The sequence below is a fragment of the Panthera tigris genome, chromosome F3 (genome assembly GCF_018350195.1).
Source record: "Panthera tigris isolate Pti1 chromosome F3, P.tigris_Pti1_mat1.1, whole genome shotgun sequence".
Lineage (NCBI taxonomy): Eukaryota > Metazoa > Chordata > Mammalia > Carnivora > Felidae > Panthera > Panthera tigris.
Genome location: NC_056678.1, coordinates 38,387,176 through 38,406,451, shown reverse-complemented (window position 1 = coordinate 38,406,451; position 19,276 = coordinate 38,387,176). Strand labels below are relative to the sequence as shown.

Below are 19,276 nucleotides of genomic sequence, written 5' to 3'. Positions count from 1 at the left end.
CTATATTTATTATACTATAGTATTATAGCAAATTTCTAAAAGGTTGTAAGGCCTATTTGTTACAAATTCAAAAGTATAATAGTCTCTTTGGCATTGACTACAAACCATAGTAAGGTTTTTTTTTTTTCTCAATTTGGCTGATTCATTATATTTTTAAGCCTCCATTTTCATTAGTGGTACCTGAGAAATAATTAATATTCTTGACAAAGAAACACACAAGAATGGATACTGGAAAGCAAAGTTTCTCTAAATGGTTTCTTCTTAAATGAGTTTTAGGCATTTACTTTATATAAAAATGGTCCGCGACTTACCAAGATGGTAGTTCTTAAGTGGCCATCACTTAAAAATTTTCAAGAACACTTACCGGAGCTCAGGTCCTGGTTAAAATACAGATTATTGAACACTGAAGTCATTTGCCCGGCTTAAAGAGAAAAATAAATTTGAGTACTTGAAGAGCTTTATAGCATGGACTTTAATATATTATTATCACTAATAATGCTGCCTTTGAATATTGATCTCGGAGAAGCCATCCACTTGGCAAACAGATCAGCAACTCCCATTACCAGAGCGGTTGAGATGAATGTCAGTTCCTGACGAGGCACATTAATTTCCCATGAACACGTCATTAAAGCCAGCTCTATATGCAACGTCTCAGCAATCAAAGATCTGCGAAGTCCCAAATATGCAAGAGCTGCAGCTGAAATACAATTTACTTCTTGCTAAAGGAAAAGTGATCACCCAGGCACAAAATCTAGTCTGTGGAAAAGCAAATGAACAAGATGGAGCCACTTGAGAGTTTGAGTCACTTGCTTTTAGAGTATTCCTTGGGATTCGGCTGCTGTGATTTGTATTCCCCTTGAGATGAACTGTGACAGACCATTGGGGAGATTTGGAAGGTGTCCTCTATGTATTTATGCAAAACATATGGGAATGTCAAAAAAAGTCAAACGATTTTTATATCCTTTTTACATGTTCTCATATAGTGCCTTAATTTAAAATAGCATCCACTTCACGGTATGCAACATATTAGCCAGCTGGAATCTCTGGTCCTTGTGATTGAGAGACAAGAGGCAGCCACATGAAAATTAGAAAGAATAAAAATCTTGCAGGCTACTAATCCAAAAGAGAGTTACCTGGGAATACTTTATCAGAGGGGCTCATTGAGCTCTATTACCAGATGTGAAGCCCCACCAAGAAAATCCACACTGTGCTTTATTGCTACATTTTATATTTCTTCCTGCAGAGGATAAAATTTGTTGGTGTGATTCAGTGCACTGATTGCTCTCATTTAAAAAAAAAAGGATTTAAAATTAGATCTTACACTTGAACTGTCTAATTCACTGCTATTAGGGCTAACATGTAACAAAGTTACCGGAAAAAGGAGCTCTAATGTACTTAACTTTGGCCCAATCCTTTGCTAAATATTTGTGTTAGTTCATTAAGCATCTGAAGTAGATATTATCTCCTGCTTCTAATAAAAATACAACGAATGTCTGTACACTTACCAGAATGACTAAACCTCAAGAGAACAATAATATAATCTTATAGAGCAATGAGAATCCTCTTACATTGTCGGTATAACCGTAAGTTGGTACAACCACTTGAAAAATGTTTGGGATTATATATTGAAGTCGAATATATTCATACCCTGTAATCCAGCACAATTTCACCCAAGAGAAATGTGCACATGTCTATCAAAAGATAGCAACGTGACTGTTCACAGCAATAGTGCTATAAGGGCTAATTCCAGCAGGCCTAGAATTATCACTAAATTGTTCTGCTGAAATTTCTGCATCACAGTGACCCCCCCCCCCATCAAGCCATGAAACCTATTGATTTGCCAAGTGTTCCTTTGTAATCAGAAGTCTAAGAAGTTTTGAAGTAGTTTGTACTCAGTTTATCAGCATTATTATTGATAAGAGTGATGCTGATGATTCACACCTCATTTATTGAGACTATCAGAAACTGGTTACAAAGCAGGAATATGCTTACTTGACCAACAAATTTTAAAAATTAACATCTGAGATTCCATTTCATGCTCCTGGTTCTAAAGTGTTCCATGTATACACTGGTTCCTAATTGGAGAGAAAAATTGTGTCCAGTATAGTCCTTAACAGAGAGAAAACATTTAGAGCCTGAGTCTGGTCCATCTGGACCCCTTGCTGTTGTTTGTGATGCATATCCTTACTTTAATGTTTTTTTCTGTATTGAATCCTTTTCCTGCAATAAACTATAGACTTGGAAAAGAAAAAACAAAAACAAAAAAGAATGTTCCTGGTCACACAGCTAAAGAATAGCAGCTCTGAGTTTCAAAGGCAGGTCTTCTGGAGTCCAAAGTCCTTGTTTGTGCTACTATGCCATGATCTTCCTTTTCCTACAGAGTAGTAGTAAATATCATGCTTGCTTTAACAGTGGACCCACTGAGGTTAGGGGGAAATACGTACCTTGGGACACAGCATTAGATGAGCTCGGTAGGAAGTCAGACAGATGCTCATTTCCCAGGAGCTACACTGCCAGCATTCTCTGCCCAGTGGGTTGTAATCTCTTGTCCAGATTGTTCAGAGGAGCTAATATCATCCCTTGAGGGGGCCTCACAAGTTCCAGCTATAAAAGGAATGGAAAACAAATCTATTGAACATTTAAACACAAAACTAATGGAGGGATAGGCATCATGGCACTCTGTAAAAGGAAATTATGCCTAACTAACCTATGCAAGTTCTTGGAGTAGGTAAATAAACATGCAGAGAAGGAAGAAGCAGTGGCTGTAACTGAAGATGGATTTAGGCTTTCAATAATCTTTCCCTAGTGAAACCATTGGGCAATATAATTACCATAAGTTTTGTAGCCTGTTTTACCATGTCTAGGGAACTATAAGAAAGATAGAAAGCCAATGAAGGAAAGAAAGAGATACTTTATATAATGGAGAGATGTGAGTGGTATGGTACCCCAAGGATTAATGCTTGGAAAAAGTTTACTTTTAAATTTTTATACATAGTCTTAAAGAATAAAAACTCCACATTTACACACAACACATTCTAATTTGAAATACTAACATAACAATCCTTCAAGGTCATGTGAATGGGCTAGGAGATGAAAAATGAATTTGAAGTGGTCAAGAATTAAGTAACATATTCAATCATTCATTGACCATCTACCACTTTTTAGTTTGAGGCCAGACACTAGAAATAAACAGAAGGCTCCAGCAACAAATTAATTCATGATCCTTGGTTTATAAGTGCAGTGTTGTGATCCGTGGTGCCAGATAATTTGAATAAAATGGATAAAAATTCCTTCCTTTAAAGAGTATATAGTGTAATACAATGCAAAAAGTGCAAGGAGAGATACACACGCAAAATGCTTTAGCACAGGGCTTCTGTACGTTAGCATTATAGACATTAAAATTTTTAAGCTGGATGATTTTTAGTTGTGAGGGGCTGTCCTGTGCATTGTAGGATGTTTAGCAACATCTTTGGCCTCTGCCTACTAGATGCTAATGGTACCATTTCCAGCCAAGTTTTGACAACCAAAAATGTCCCCAGACATTGCTAAGTATCACAGAGTTAGGGTATGCAAAAGGGCACCTCAACTCAGCCCTGAGGTAATGGTGGGGAGGGAACACTGTAGGGGGGTAAGAGGAGGTGGCTGAAGGAAGGTTTTTGGAGATGTATGAGCATAGTTTCTGAGAATGAGCAGGTAGTAGCCAGCCAGAGGCAATACAGACCACATCAGAAGGCTTTCTTGAAGGTACAAGGAAAAGAAAACCATGACTTCTCAGTTTGGAAATTTAATTCACTCTACATCATTGAACATTTATTTAGTGCCTATCATATTTCAGGTACTAAGAATACAAAAATTCAAAGGAGGTCACAGTCGAGTCCAGCAACTCTCAATCTCGACACCTCCCCACACTTCTGTCCTGATACTGTGATCATTTCTGGAGTTTATCTCACACGATTTGTTACTTGGTTTGTGTGTGTGTGTGTGTGTGTGTGTGTGTGTGTGTGTGTGTGTGTGAGTGTTTTAATGTTTGCTATTATCAGTAGCTTATCCCTGAAATGAAATCATTCTCATTCACTAGCATTCTGGTGTTTGTTTTGGGTGATAGATAAAAGGGAAGCATTAAGGGAAGGCTAATGTACTGAGCAAAAGTACAGCTCATCCTCAATTTTGCCTTGTTTATCATGCAGCTTAGAGATGGTTGTCTAAGTGAGTATTATTAGTTTTGGTGGACAACAGGCTGAAATGTGTCATTTAAATTTGGAGAAAGAGAAAAATAGAGTGTGATAAAGTCACCACATATTTTTGACAGTTTTTATCTCTTCCTTTGGCTTCTTTAGCACCATCTTTCCTTCTTCCTCTTCAACCATTTACTTTCTTTGTCCCATTTGGGATCTTTCATTGTTCTGGTCAACATTTAACACATAATTTTTGAGAGCCTACTATGTGAGGGCCACTATCTTAGGCAACTTTGATGTTCCTCAGGGATGCCTGCATCTATAAATCTGTATTATTGGCTTTCAATAATTTGGGAGTAAGATGGAAAGTATGAAAAATATGAGTTTATTTTCCTTTTGTTTGTTGTTGTTAACCCTCCTACATTTATGTGAGTGAGCTTGTTAACATGGTCAAAATCACTTGTAATGAGATGTATATGCCTTAAGCTTTCGATATATTGGGAAAAACAACACACCAAGATGAGGTTTAATTGTTTGAAATATTCTTCTTAGACAATCGTGCAAATCTATAACTTCAAATACCACCTTTACATTAATGACATTGATTCTTTCTGACTCATCCAGACCTTCCTTCCAAAACCCAGAACCATTTCTACACATTCTTGGATGTCCCACAAACTGAGCAATCTGGAAAATGATTTATTATTTATTCTCCAAATTTCTTGTCTTCTTTTATAGCTTATACATCAGTTGAAGTCACAACTGTCTATCTAGAAACTCAGCGAAAGATCTGTTCATTTTACTTTCCATTCTCCATCATCCTTACTTATAGCAACTTATCAAGAACTAGATATTCTTTCTCCTTAATGTATCTTCTGTCATTATATCCTCTATTTCTCTCTTTTTCTTTCTCATTGACTGGTATTTTTAAAAACAATTCTAGTCTGCCTTTCCTCTTCTAGTCTTCTGCACTGTTGTCATAGAATAGCAAAATCAAGTCACATTCCTGCTTAAAATCTTAAAATTTCTTAATGTTTCCCTCTAGCTATAGAATAAATCAATCATTTCCATCTTATGTTTTATCATTTCTCTCTTATGTTTCTATCTTCTCTTATGTTTTATCATTTATATTCATTTATCTGTCTTTCTTCAACCCCAAGACCACAAACCTGGTCCAAATCATTGTCATATCTTTCTGGACAAATTAAGTCTTGCTATTGTTCTCTCTCTTGTCTCCTCATAATCTATTCTCCACATGGTATCCAATGTAATCATTTAAAAATATCGCTCCTCTGTAAAACTCTTAATAGTTTCTCTGTGAACTAAAAACAAAGTACAGTCTTTAACATACCCATGGGACACTGCATGAGCTGGCCCCTCCTATCTGCCCAACCTGACCTCGATTTGCTCTCGCCCTCCCTCAGTATGCATTAACCACAGTGGCTTTCGTTCAGGTCTGCAAATGTGCCTAGTTCTTTCTTTCCCCAGGGTCTTCCCACACACTGTTTTCTCTGCCTAAAATACTCTTCCCCTCACGTTTTCCCTAGCTAAGTCTTACTTATCCTTTGGGTATCATCTTCCCAAATAACTTGTGGTTTTTCAAAAATGCCAGGCTATTTATGTCACCATTCCTTGCTATTTTTATTTTCTTAGTATGAAATAGTCTTTCCCTCATCCAACATCTTGTTACTCTGTCCTAAAGAACTCAGTTCATGAGAAGTTTTCTCATTCAGGAAAACTTTCTGAAAACCTCAAGCTGACTTGGATATGCCTCCTCCGTGTTCCTGTGGATTGTGATCTAATTCTATGCACCTCATTTTAATTAAAGTCTCCTGAGAGATTTTTCTGTATTGAATTTCCCCTTACTAGTGAAAATATTAACCAGCCACATTGATTCAGTATATAGTATGCAGTGCTGAGTTTCCTGTTAATTCAGTTTTAATATTCCGTGGCAATCTGAAGTCAGAACTTTACTTTTATTGCTCAAACTTCGTGATTTTCTCCAGTGACCCATAGCACAAAAAGTCAGAAGGACCACTTGCTCAACTGAACTTTCATTTACATCCCTTTGGAGTAAAATTATTTTGGATGAACCTGAGTTCTGCTAGATTCATTTTTTTTTCCTTTTGAGATTTGGAGAGGGTTGTAGGAGAAGGGGAAATAATAACCTTATTTTGCTTGTATTTATTATTGTTCTTATTTCAGAAACTTCATATTTGAATGGCTCTACACAAAAATGTTTGCTTATCCTTGTTTTTTACTACCTTTGGATTTACTGTGAATCCCTCTCCATCAGTTTTCACAGAGATGCAATGTTGGTTTCTCCTTTTATGCATGGCATTGGCCCTGGTAGCTTTTTGCAGGAAGAGCTACTGGGGACAGCATTTCTCCTAGGAGGTGGTAGAAGTGGTTTTCATTAGGCAGTTATAGTATGTGGCTGACAATTTCAAAATGTCCCACCTAAACTGAACCAGTTATCCTCTTACCATCTCCCAGTATTCAGGAGAAGCTTTTCGAATGTACTCAAGTAATCATACTGGTAATTTTACTGGTGAGGGGATGATAAACTTGATTTTCTTATTTTGAAAATATCAAGAAAAATCTGTTGTATGACTGCAGATTGAGATGCCCAGGTAAGGCACTTCATGCTGCTGATCTTCTTGGAGTGCAGGGATTTTCTTAAAAGACTGTCCAGAAAAATGTTGTTAATTATTATTTACTCATACAATGAGGGAATGGTGTTCATAGTTGCATGGGTAATATATGCACATGCAACACCAATTGTATTTAGAGTGCAAGGTCCTAATCTTACATACCCATTATTAGCATCATTTCAACCAGGTGCGATGTCACTTTGAGAGATTCTCTAGTAGCTACCACTATTTCTTCAATTCTGAAGAAGCAAATGGAGGAGAGCAGGGAGTATGGATGCCCTCCCTCTTCCTCCTTCCCCCTCTTTCTTTCTCTGTTTTCCTTCCTATCTCTTTGTGGTCTGATAATTCTGTTAGGTATGTATGTGTGTCAGTTATTCAGTGATTTTTATTTTTCTTTAAATATGTTTTCTGTCTCAGAAAATATGACATATATGTGGGGGTTTTGCTCTTCCTAAAGGATAACAATTTTATATATTAGAATTTCCTTCTTATATTTTCCATATATATTGGTATTTTCTCTACTCATTTGAAACTTCTTGTTCATTTCCATTTTATTCTTAAGACATGAAAGATGTTTTGGCAGTGTCTTCTCCTTTGTGCTGATTCTAATGTGGCCTTCATATATGTAATCACTTTCTTTTTCTCCTTAGCTCTGATACCTCGTCTTACCTGACTTCTCTGCTCAGTCTCTCTGACTCACTGGTTCATGCAAATGTGGCTTATTTCTCATGACATGTACATTCATCATATGAAAAATTATACTTTTATCAACAATGTGGTTCTTGCTGTCAATTGCCAACCTGAAACCAGTTGAGTAATTTTTTTTTGAAAATACCCACTCCATCATACCATGTTTTATGCTATATTGCAAGTATGAGTTTACTTTTTCTTTCTAAGTTGTTTACAAATTCTCCAAGAACACCAACCATAACTTATTTTTCCTTGAATCTCTAGTGTGTGGCTTTGTGCTTCATTGTAGGTACTTAATAAATAATACATTTAAAAAGTAGGTAAGAAAAACTAGCAAAAAGAAGTGATTAGCATTGTGAAAAGGAAGCAGAGAAGGTTTTTGAAGAGGTGACATTTACATTTGTTTGCACAAGATTAGGAATTTTCCAGGACAATAAATCAAGAAAGGAAGTTTCTAAGTTGATAAGCTAACAGAATATTATAAACAAGCTTGGAGCTCAAAGTTATCAAATTTTAATGATTCCCCTTGGACCATGTGCCATCTCTGAGCTAGTCACTCTGAAGACTTGAGTGTGGTTCTTACGCTGATGTCTTGATCTGGGGTAGGGCAGGTCCCACCCCTAAATGGCATGGACTACAAATAGGGATAAAATGACTCTGTAATAAATAAAGAACCAGAAAAAGTAGAAGTGGATGTTAGAAAGGCAAAGAGAATATGTCCAATATGCCCAACAGGCTGTAACTTCTAGGTTTTTATGATCCACATAAATTTTTCTTTTGATATATAGAATTTCAAAATCTTTTTCCACTGAATGTTATGCCATTATGCCATCAACAAGAGACCATCAATCCCTCCTAGGCAGGAGAAAACCAAAATCATATCCAGTGGCATTGAACTCCAAGTCAACTCAAGATAAGGTTCACTTACCTTGATTAGATTCAACAGAGCTTCTCATAGTCTGGAGACCTGTAAATAAAATGCTCACTGCAACTACTGTCAAACCACTCAACTTCCCAGTAGCAGGAAAACAAACAAATTCAAATATAAACTCACATCTGAAGTTTACAACTTCACAGAATATAGCATATTCTGCAAAAATAAGAGAGCAAAAATTTACCAACCTGCATTTTCCTGTTTTTTCTTCTTGTCCATTGTTCATTATTCTCTCTGACCACACTGGAGGTGAGTTACTAGGAAGACACTCATTTGAAGTTTGTGCTCATTTGGTGCAGATCTGGAAATCTAAGGAGTACCTTAGCATTTAAGTAACTGCAAGTCTGTGTTTTTCAGGCTGGGCTTTATCTGGGGATTTAGTCAATTTTTGTTAATGCGTGGTCTAATACCCAAAGTCAGATCTTGTCACACTGTTGTCCTTAAAATTAAACCATGACTTGGGATTGTCCATCTCTTAAAAACTAGACTCAGTGCTCTCTGGCCAAACTTCCAAGTCCTTAGATGAATTGTTTCCATGTTAGCCAATATCTTGGGTCAATGGAAAGCCTGCTGGGGAGGAAGGCATGACTCATTACTGCTTATAGGCTGCATTCCAGGAATGACCCTTTACGATGAGGGTAATTGTTGCTGTGGACAGGCAAGGAGTGATGATCAGAGGTACTTATGAAGGGCATGGGGAATCAGTAAGTAACTCCTCCCAGGTCCCCGCCCCCTTTGTTTCGAGCCTTCTTATCTTGGCTCCCCTGTCCTTCAGTTAAGGTCAGATGCACAACTTTCTAGGTGTTCACTGACTATAAATTTCTGGCCAAAGGTAGATGCAGTCTAGTAAAAACCTATTTTCTTCCATTTCTGCCTCCTTCAATCTAAGTTTTGCCTTTGCCTTGGATTTTGCCAAATCTTCAAGAAATTATAATTACAACCTGATACTTTTTATGACGTCACTCAAATCCAGGCTCGGTGAAACATGGTGTTTTTGTCTTCAGAGACAACAGGCATCAGCTGAATCAATTGCTTTCTTGCCATCCACAGGAGCTTCAAATTTCTCAGTTTGAAACAGAGAACTCACTGCTCAGAACTCCATCTTGATGTAGACAAGCCCATAATTTAGGATCTATCATGTATAATATTCTATTTCCAAGTACTGATTTCTGTATCATTTAGGTGTTTTTTTTTAAGACATAAATGAGAGAAATTCAACTCAAACTGACTTACATAAGAAAAGGCCTTAGGCTGAATCCAGATGTTCAGTGAAGGCTTTCTCTACCTATTGCTTCCATTTTGTCTATGATGCCTTTATTCTTTGGAAAGGTGTCCCCTAGCCATGGCAAGTACTCTGGCTTGAATCACCCAGATTAGCAGCTTCAGCAAAGAAAAGTGTTCATTCTCACTGGTTCTAGCCAAAGCCTTCCGACATTTTCTAGGTGTATTAGTTTCCTAGAGCTACCATAACAAATTACTACAAAGTACCTGGCTTAAAATAATAGAAATTAAAATAAAATAAATAGAAATGTCACAGTTTAGGAGGCTAGAAGTCCAAAATCAAGGTGTTGGCAGAGACATGCTGCCTCTGAATGGTCTCGGGTAGAATCCTTCCTTGCCTTGTCTAGCTATTGGTGTTCCTTGGCTTATGACAACAAAGCTCCAGTCTCTGCCTCTGTTGTCAGATGACCTTATTCCCTGTGTGTCTGTGTTCAATTTTCTCTCTTATAAAAATAGCAGTCATTGGATAAGAGCCCACCCTAACAGAGAATAACCTCATTTGGACTTAATTTCCAAATAAGGTTATATCCCAACATTCTGAACAAACATGAATTTTGGGGGAACTCTATTCAACCCAGGCATCAGGCATCATCAAGTTCTTTCTCTTCGTAGAGCCTTTGCACTTGCAAATGTAACTAAAATTCTCTAACTCTTATTACTTCTTAGATTAAAGGCCACTCCCTGAAAGAGTATAATCTAAAGTAATCTCTTCTTATTATTTTCTTTCTTTTTTTTAATTTTATTTTTTTAATTTACATCCAAATTAGTTAACATATAGTGAAACAATGATTTCAGGAGTAGATTCCTTGATGGCCCTTACCCATTTAGCCTATCTCCCCTCCCACAACCCTCCAGTAACCCTCTGTTTGTTCTCCATATTTATGAGTCTCTTATGCTTTGTCCCCCTCCCTGTTTTTATATTATTTTTGTTTCACTTCCCTTATATTCAACTGTTTTATCTCCTAAAGTCCTCATATGAGTGAAGTCATATGATTTTTGTCTTTCTCTGACTAATTTCACTTAGCATAATACCCTCCAGTTCCATCCACATAGTTGCAAATGGCAAGATTTCATTCTTTTTGATTGCTGAGTAATACTCCATTGTATATATATACACCACATCTTCTTTATCCATTCATCCATCGATGGACATTTGGGCTCTTTCCATACTTTGGCTATTGTTGATAGTGCTGCTATAAACATGGGGGTGCATGTGTCCCTTTGAAACAGCACACCTGTATCCCTTGGATAAATACCTAGTAGTGCAATTGCTGGGTCATAGGGTAGTTCTATTTTTAGTTTTTTGAGGAACCTCCATACTGTTTTCCAGAGTAGCTGCACCAGCTTGCATTCCCACCAACAATGCAAAAGAGATCCTCTTTCTCCTCATCCTCACCAACATCTGTTGTTGCCTGAGTTGTTAATGTTAGCCATTCTGACAGGTGTAAGGTGGTATCTCATTGTGGTTTTGATTTGTATTTCCCTGATGATGAGTGAAGTTGAGCATTTTTTCATGTGTCAGTTGGCCATCTGGATGTCTTCCTTGGAGAAGTGTCTATTCATGTCTTTTGCCCATGTCTTCACTGGATTATTTGGTTTTTGGGTGTTGAGTTTGATAAGTTCTTTATAGATTTTGTATACTAACCCTTTATCTGATACGTCATTTGCAAATATCTTCTCCCATTGTGTCGGTTACCTTTTAGTTTTGCTGATTGTTTCCTTCACCATTCAGAAGCTTGTTATTTGATGAGGTCCCAGTAGTTCATTTTTGCTTTTGTTTCCCTTGCCTCTAGAGACGTGTTGAGTAAGAAGTTGCTGCCGGCAAGATCAAAGAGGTTTTTTCCTGCTTTCTCCTCAAGGATTTTGATGGCTTCCTGTCTTACATTGAGGTCTTTCATCCATTTTGAGTTTATTTTTGTGTATGGTGTGAGAGAGTGGTCCAGGTTCATTCTTCTGCATGTCACTGTCCAGTTTTCCCAGCACCACTTGCTGAAGAGACTGTCTTTATTCCATTGGATATTCTTTCCTGCTTTGTCAAAGATTAGTTGGCCATACGTTTGTGGGTCCATTTCTGGGTTCTCTATTCTGTTCCATTGATCTGAGTGTCTGTTCTTGTGCCAGTACCATACTGTCTTGATGATTACAGCTTTGTAATATAGCTTGAAGTCCTCATTATTTTCTATAGTATGTCTTTTGGTTTCCTTCTTTGAATTTACTACAACATGTAATTATTTGTTTCTTTTCCTTTAGAAGAATACAATCTTCCTGAGATTGTAGAACCCTTGTACTTTTTTTTTTGAGAGAGAGAGAGTGAGAAAGTGTGAGGGAGGGGCAGAGGGAGATGGAGAGGGAGAATCTCAAGCAGGCTTCACACCCAGTGTGTGGAGTAGTGTGACACAAGGCTTGATCTCATGACCATGGGATCATGACCTGAGCTAAAACCAAGAGTTGGATGCTTAAGTGATTGAGCCACTCAGACACCTATGTTTTATGTACTATTTTGTCCTTAGCATCTGGCATTATTTTTGACACATGGTAGAATCTCAATAAAAAGTGTTGAAGAAATAAATGGAGGGATGAATGGATGGATAGATGGATGAATGGATGGGTGGATGGATGGATGAATAAAATAGGTAAATATAAACAATGGGCATTTTCTACTTAATTATACTCTGTCAACCAACATTATGCACTTTTCTTTGAAAAATGATGATTATATTATATTTTATATACTTATCAATTTGTAAACTCAATGTCTGTAGAAAATATTGAAAGTCTTCTATGTGAGGTGATGTCTAGGAGAAAAAATGAGAACAGTACTTGTGTTCAAATATTCAATACTTGTGTGATTCAATACTTGTGTTCCAAAGCTTATAATTTTAGAAGAAACAAATTAAAAAACAATAATTATCCTTAAAATTCTTATTCTAATGGTGGGATTAATTAAATGGCTTCTACATATTAAAAAATTGCAAAGTTTGGGTTCATAAAGAGTTTACATTTATACTGAGTAGCAATAACAAGCCTCTCTCAGAGGGTCTGGCACATAATAAACACTCAATAAATGTTAGTTGGATAAACTAATGAATAGTTTGTAAAATGCCTGTAATGGAAATTGGAAGCAAAGGAATACAATCATTATTTCTAAGAAACGGTCACAGTATTTTCAGAGCTTAAACTGATAAGAACCATTAATACCTACAGTGTTCATGAGGTGTTTTTCTACAAGAATTCCTGGTTAGACTGACTAGTGTTTGGCATGGTCTGTCTTGCTATTTGAAAATGTGTGGGAGAAGGATCCAAAAGTGACAGCCAACTTAGCTGGGATTCTCTCATTTTAATTTGGGGACATTCCATGACCCCTTTCAAAGAAGAATTGATTAGTAGATTTTTACAAACAATTAATTTCTCCGTCTTGATAAACAAGAAAAAGCTTAGTAGTATACTGGAAAATATAAGGCATGAAAATCACAAGTTTCATATAACCTATGGGCTAGGCTGCAATGGGACATTTAAAATATATACATATTCTTGTTCTCTGCTAGATAAGGAGAGTGAAATTTGACTTTTTTGACATACTACTAAACATGTTTCACGACAGTTTGAGCCATGGTGTTGGAAGTTTTCTTGGCAAAAAGCCCGAGGCTATATTACTAATTTATCAACCTTACCATGCATATCTGAGCTTGCTTTGTATAATTCTCCTGCTCTCATGCTCTTGGGCCCTTATATTTATTCTCCATATTAGGAGTTAACAGTGTTTCTCCTTTTTAATACACCTGACTTTAGATGAATAATTTTATTCATCACTGTCCAGGAAGCCTTTGAAAATTCTTTTGTTGATCAGTTACACAGCTGTATCCTGATCCTAAGACCAAGTTGAAGGCCCTTAATAACATACTCTTTCACAGCTCCTATTTTCCATCCTGGGAAGTTCCCCGCATCGCATATATGTTTCTTGCAAATAATTTTTTGAGTTTTTGACATGATCCTGAACTGTCAGGCTGGCACTTTATTCTCCCAGAGATGAAGGAGCAGGAGTGATTAGGTTTTCCCTCCCCATCCCTTCCTATTTGCTCAAATCTGTGAGCTGTTCAGAGAGGAGTCATTCCGACACGTGTCACAGGCACTGTCAATTAGGTTAATAGACAAGCAGGCAGGGCCCTGGCATTGAACTGTGTCATTTGTTGATGCTGGTATACTCAGAATGAAAGCAAGAGAGTCAGGATCTCTCTGACTCATGGTGTGTTCTTTTTGAAGAGGGCATTGTGATATTTGACAGAGAAAGGAAGGAATTCAGACAAAACAAGGGAAGGAAGAGTTTGTTATTTCTTACCACCAGCCAAATCCCTGGTTCCTGTTGCCAAGAATATAACTTTAATTTATAAAGCAAATACAAATCTAGTTATGTATTATTTAAAATTTAATTTGGAGTAATACCATGTCTTTGGAGTCCAATTCTCTATTTTACAAACATGAGAAAACATGAGAAAAATAGGAATTGTGTGTGGGGGTTGCCCTAATGCAAATTCCATCAGTTATGTGTATGGTTAACACAAATATGGGTGTTGAATAAAACTGGACTTTATTGATTATATATATATATATATACGTATATATATATACATATATATATATATATATATACCAATTTTTAAATTATGTCTGCTGAATATTAATTACTATGTTATAATAAGGTGTGTATTATGATTTCAGCAAAATATATTATAGGAAGGAACATAAATATAAGACACAAAATAAGTATAAATTGGATCCCCAAATTGTATGACAATGATGTTGTCAATATACAGCTTAAAACCTAAAATCACGCCCCATTGTGTCATCTACAAATAAGCTGAAGGCACAAATTATCAAATTAAAAAGACACGAGAACCCGAAATCATGCTGAAGGGATTCTTGCCTGTTTTTTTAATCCCAGAGTAAAATGTCCCCACTAAAGCCCACCATCCAAAAAATGTCTATAAGGAATACACTTTAGTTATGCTGACTCTTATTTTCTTAATGTAATAGTTTGCCTGTCACCAAGAAGAGTTTTGGCATGAATACTTTCTAAGTCCCAAACAGTTAGCTTCAAGAACAGGAACAACAACAACAACAACAACAACAACAACAACAACAACAGCAAAGAATGTATGCACAACTTATCAGCTGGTCAGCATGATAATTCACGTGAAGGCAGCAACCTGAAGCCCAATGAAAGTTCTTTGAGAATGACCTACTGCTCATTTAGAGTTATGTCAATGGTGACAGGAATCATAAATAATTGTGACTGAATCGAGGTTTCATCAGAAAAGAACTCCAGTTGGAAATAACCAGGGTTGTATTCTGTTAAATCTAAAAGGACTTTGCTTCTGACACTTCCATCTTTGCCTCCATACAGCTTTAAAATTTCTTTTCTAACTGAATCAGCATGTAATCTTATAATATTTCTATCAAAAGAAAGTCTCTTGACCTCTCATTCTAATCTAGCTTGTGCTCCATTTTTCTGTTCCCCTTTATAGCAAAATTTATTTTAAAAAAACGTTATCCATATTCCCCGCATCCAATTCTTTTCATCCATAGCCTCTTTAACATACCAATCCTACTTCAGTTCCTTTTAACACCACTAGTCAAGTTCACAAATGTTATCTATGTTCTCCAACCTAGTGTTGAATTCTCTGTCATTTCTTTCACTGACATTTTATGCCCTAACTTCTCAGCATTAGTCTTCCATAAACAAGTGCTGGTTTTTATCTTTGACTTCTACTTTGACTTTTATTCTTTGACTTGACTTCTACTTTGACTTTTATTCTTTGACTTGGCTAAATGCTCATACTCTCTCTCCCTTTCTCTCCCTCTCTCTCTCTCCCTCTGTGTGTGTGTGTGTGTGTGTGTGTGTGTACACGTATATTCCTCCCTTTCTCTATCTACTCTGGCTTCCTTGGTGATTTTATTCAACCCTGTGTCTTTTTTTATGCCTCCCCGCATAAGGACATGCACTAGTCTCACAGCTATCACCAGAATGTTAATACTAGATATGCCTGACTTCTTTCGCCTATCTTTGTAGCATTGGGAATCATGCATGCTATTGTTGCATGTATTAGTGGTTTGCTCTTTAACACTGTTGTGTAGTATTCCATTGTATGACTATTCTACAATTTTTATTCTCTGTCTATTGCTGATGGAAATTTGGGTTGTTCATGGTTTGGGGGTATTATGAATAAAGATGTTATAAATATTCTTTATCAGGTCTTTTGTTGGATATAAGCACTTATACATTAGAGTGGAATTCTTGGATATAGGTATTTATTCATTTATTCATATCCAAGTATTCCACTCTTGGATATAGGCATATTTAGTTTTTCGTAGGTACCACCAGAAAGTTCTAAAATGTTTGTATCAAGTTGTACTCATAATCAACATGAGAGACTTTTCTTTAATCTAAATTTTCACTAGAATTTTATAGTGATTTTTAATTTTAGCCATAGGGATTGTAAAATGGTATCTCATAATTTTAATTTGGAATTTTTCCTAATGGCTAATGATATTGAGAATCTTTTAATTTGTTTAATGTCCATTTTTATATCTTCCCTCGAGAGGTGTCTTTTTAAGTCTTTGCTTCTATTTCTTTTGAATGTTTTTTTATTATTAACTTGAAAGTTACTTTTTAGAAATCCTAAAATGCTTTATGTATTTTATGTATTTGAAGTACCATTTTCCAATCTGTGGCATGTTTGCCTTTTACTGTCTTCATAGTGTCTTTTGATTAATAGAAATTCTTACTTTTAACGAAGTCTGGTGTACTGATTATTTCTTTTATGATCAGTGCTTTTTTTTATTTATCCTGCTTTAAAAACTTTTGCCTTTCCCAAGGTCATAAAAATATTATCCTATGGTTTACTTTAGAAGCTGTCAGATGTAGGTCTATGAGTTATCACACTTGTGTGTGTCTGAGGTGGGGGTGAGGTAAGAGTCAAGGTTCATTATTTTCCATGTGGGTATATGATTGACATAGCACTATTTAGTATAAATATAATATTCATTCTTTCCCCCAGTGAATTTCAAATTCTTGTTATAAATCAGATAATTGTATTTGTGTGGGTGTTTCTGACCTCTCCATGTGCTGGTCTATATTTGTGCCAGACAATGTTGTTTTAATTACTATAGATATATAGTAAGATATATCATATATCATGTAGATATATGATAAGTCTTGATATCTAGTAATATAAATCTTCCATTTCTTGTCTTCTTTGATACTGCTTTTACTGCTCTAGGTCCTTTGCCTTTCCATATAGATTTTAGAACTAGTTTGTGGATTGTTACAGAAAACAGACAAAAATAAATAACAACCACTGTGACTTTGACATGGATTACATTAAATAGAACAATTTGAAGAGAACTGTTCTGTTTTGAGTCTTCTAATTCATAAATATAGTAATAAACTATAATTTTCTGGGGTCTTTAATTTCTTTAATAATGCTTTATAATTGCTAGGATAGAGTTCTTGAAAATCTTTGCTGTTTACTCTTAGGTATTTGATCTTTTTGATGTTATTGCAGGTGATTCTGGGTTTCAGATTTCATTTCTACTTGTTAATTGCTACTGTGTAAAGTACATTTAATTTTAGTATGTTGACCTTGTTTTCTGAGACCTTGATAAATGCACTTATGAGATATAGGAGACTTTTTTTAGAATTCTTAGGTTTTTCTAATAGATTAAAATATTGTTTGTGACTAAAGATAGTCTCACTTCTTCCTTTCTAGTATGAACATGGAATTTTTGTTTTGCTTTACTGCAGTAGCTAAGTTTTCCAGTACAATGTTGAATAGAACTGATGAGAATAAATTGCTTTGTTCCTAATATTAGGGAGAAAGCATTCAGACTTTCAACATTAAATATGATGTTAGCTCTGGATTTTTCTTAGATGAACTTTTTAGAAAGTGTAATTCTATTCCTGTATTTCTAAATGTTTTTTTTTTTCCAAATCACAAATGATGTTAATGGTTGTATGTATTAGTATTTACATGTAATGTAATAAATGTAAATTTATATGTAAATAAATGTAATATATATAAACAATAAAAACAAATATGTATAATTATTATCTTAATAATTTTATATATTATTAAAAGGAATTGACTTACATGATTGTGTAGGCTGAGAAGTCCCACAGTCTGCTGTTTATAAGCTGGAGATGTAGGAAACTGGTGGTGTAGTTTATAAGGATTGATGGTGTAGGTCCCAGCTGAGGGCAAGGGAAGACTGATGTTTCAGCTCAACCAGTCAGGCAGAAAAAGAGAGAGAATTCAACCTTCTAACCTTTCCCCACCTTTTTTTAAATTCAGGCCTTCAACAGGTTGGACAATGCCCACCCACATTGGAAAGGACAATCTGCTTTACTCAGTCCAATTCAAATGCTTGTCTCTTCTGGAAACACCCTTTTAAACTCATTTAGAAATAATATTTAACCAGATATCTGGGCATCCTGTGGCCCAGTTAAGTTGACACATAAAATTAACCATCATAGTCATTAAATATTATAATTTTAGACAACGTTGGATTTGATTGTTGACGTTTTGTTACAGATGTTGTGTGCATGTGTATTCATCAGAAACATGTCTGTCATTTCCTTTCTTGTGATGTCTATCTAGTTTTCATACTCAGGTAATACTGGCCTTCTTCAGTTTCCTGAAAGCATTTGTGTAAAAATGGCACTACTTCTTATTTAAAACTGTAGTAAAATTCACTTGTGAGACCTAAAGTTGTCTTTGTTGGGAGATTTCTTTTTAACTATGAATTTAAGTTTTCTAATAGATAGATAGCTATCCAGCTTATCTATTTCTTCTTGACTGAGCTTTGGTAGTTTGTACCTTATTAAAGAAATTTGTCCAATAGTTAAGTTGTCAAAATTGTTGGTATAAAATTGTTTACAATAGTACCTTATTAAGTTCTGAAAGTTTGAAGGATCTATGGTGATGTCCCTCTTTCATTCTCATATTGGTTAATTGTGTCTTCTCTTTTTTTCCTGATCAGTCTGACTTGAGGTTCATTAGCTTTATTGATCTTATCAAAGAATCAGTTTTTGGTTTCATTGATTTTATCAGTTCTTTTTTCTGTATCTTAGTTCATTAGTTTGTTCTTGTCCATGTGGTCTAAGAATTAATTCTTCATGCTTTAAATTTTTTTAACTTATTTAAAAATTTTTAATGGCCCATAATGTGGTCTATTTGGTGACTGTTCCATGTATACTTCAAAAGAGTATATATTCTGTTGTTGTCGGGGGAGTATTGTATACATTTCAATTAGGTAAATTTGCCTAAGAGTGGTTGTTCAGTTCTTTTATATATATTTGATGGAATTCTCACCAACTTCTCATAACTATTATTGAAAAAGGAATACTGAAATTTTCTACCATAATTGTGGATTTAATTTTTTTTCCTTTTAGTTTTATCAGTTTTTGCTTCATGTGTACTAAAGCTGTTACTAGCCTCAGGTATGTATAGGCTTGCTATGTCTTCTTGATGCATTGATACTTGTTC

General features: G+C 35.6%; 1 long non-coding RNA gene across 6 annotated transcripts in view; it reads right to left on the bottom strand.

The window, feature by feature from the left end:
• Window positions 1-488: 488 nt before the first annotated feature.
• The window catches only part of LOC122235972, a 115,385-nt gene continuing 96,597 nt past the window's right edge, over window positions 489-19,276 (bottom strand). For 2 of the 6 annotated variants that reach the window (XR_006214144.1, XR_006214147.1), the window contains 4 exons: window positions 8,448-8,486; window positions 6,440-6,565; window positions 2,445-2,604; window positions 489-697 (listed from right to left, as the gene is read on the bottom strand). This is a non-coding gene — a long non-coding RNA (uncharacterized LOC122235972). Of the gene's footprint in view, window positions 757-2,444; window positions 2,605-6,439; window positions 6,566-8,447; window positions 8,487-17,881; window positions 17,983-19,276 lie in introns of all 6 variants that reach the window. The other 4 variants (XR_006214145.1, XR_006214146.1, XR_006214149.1 and 1 more) reach the window with 4 other exon arrangements.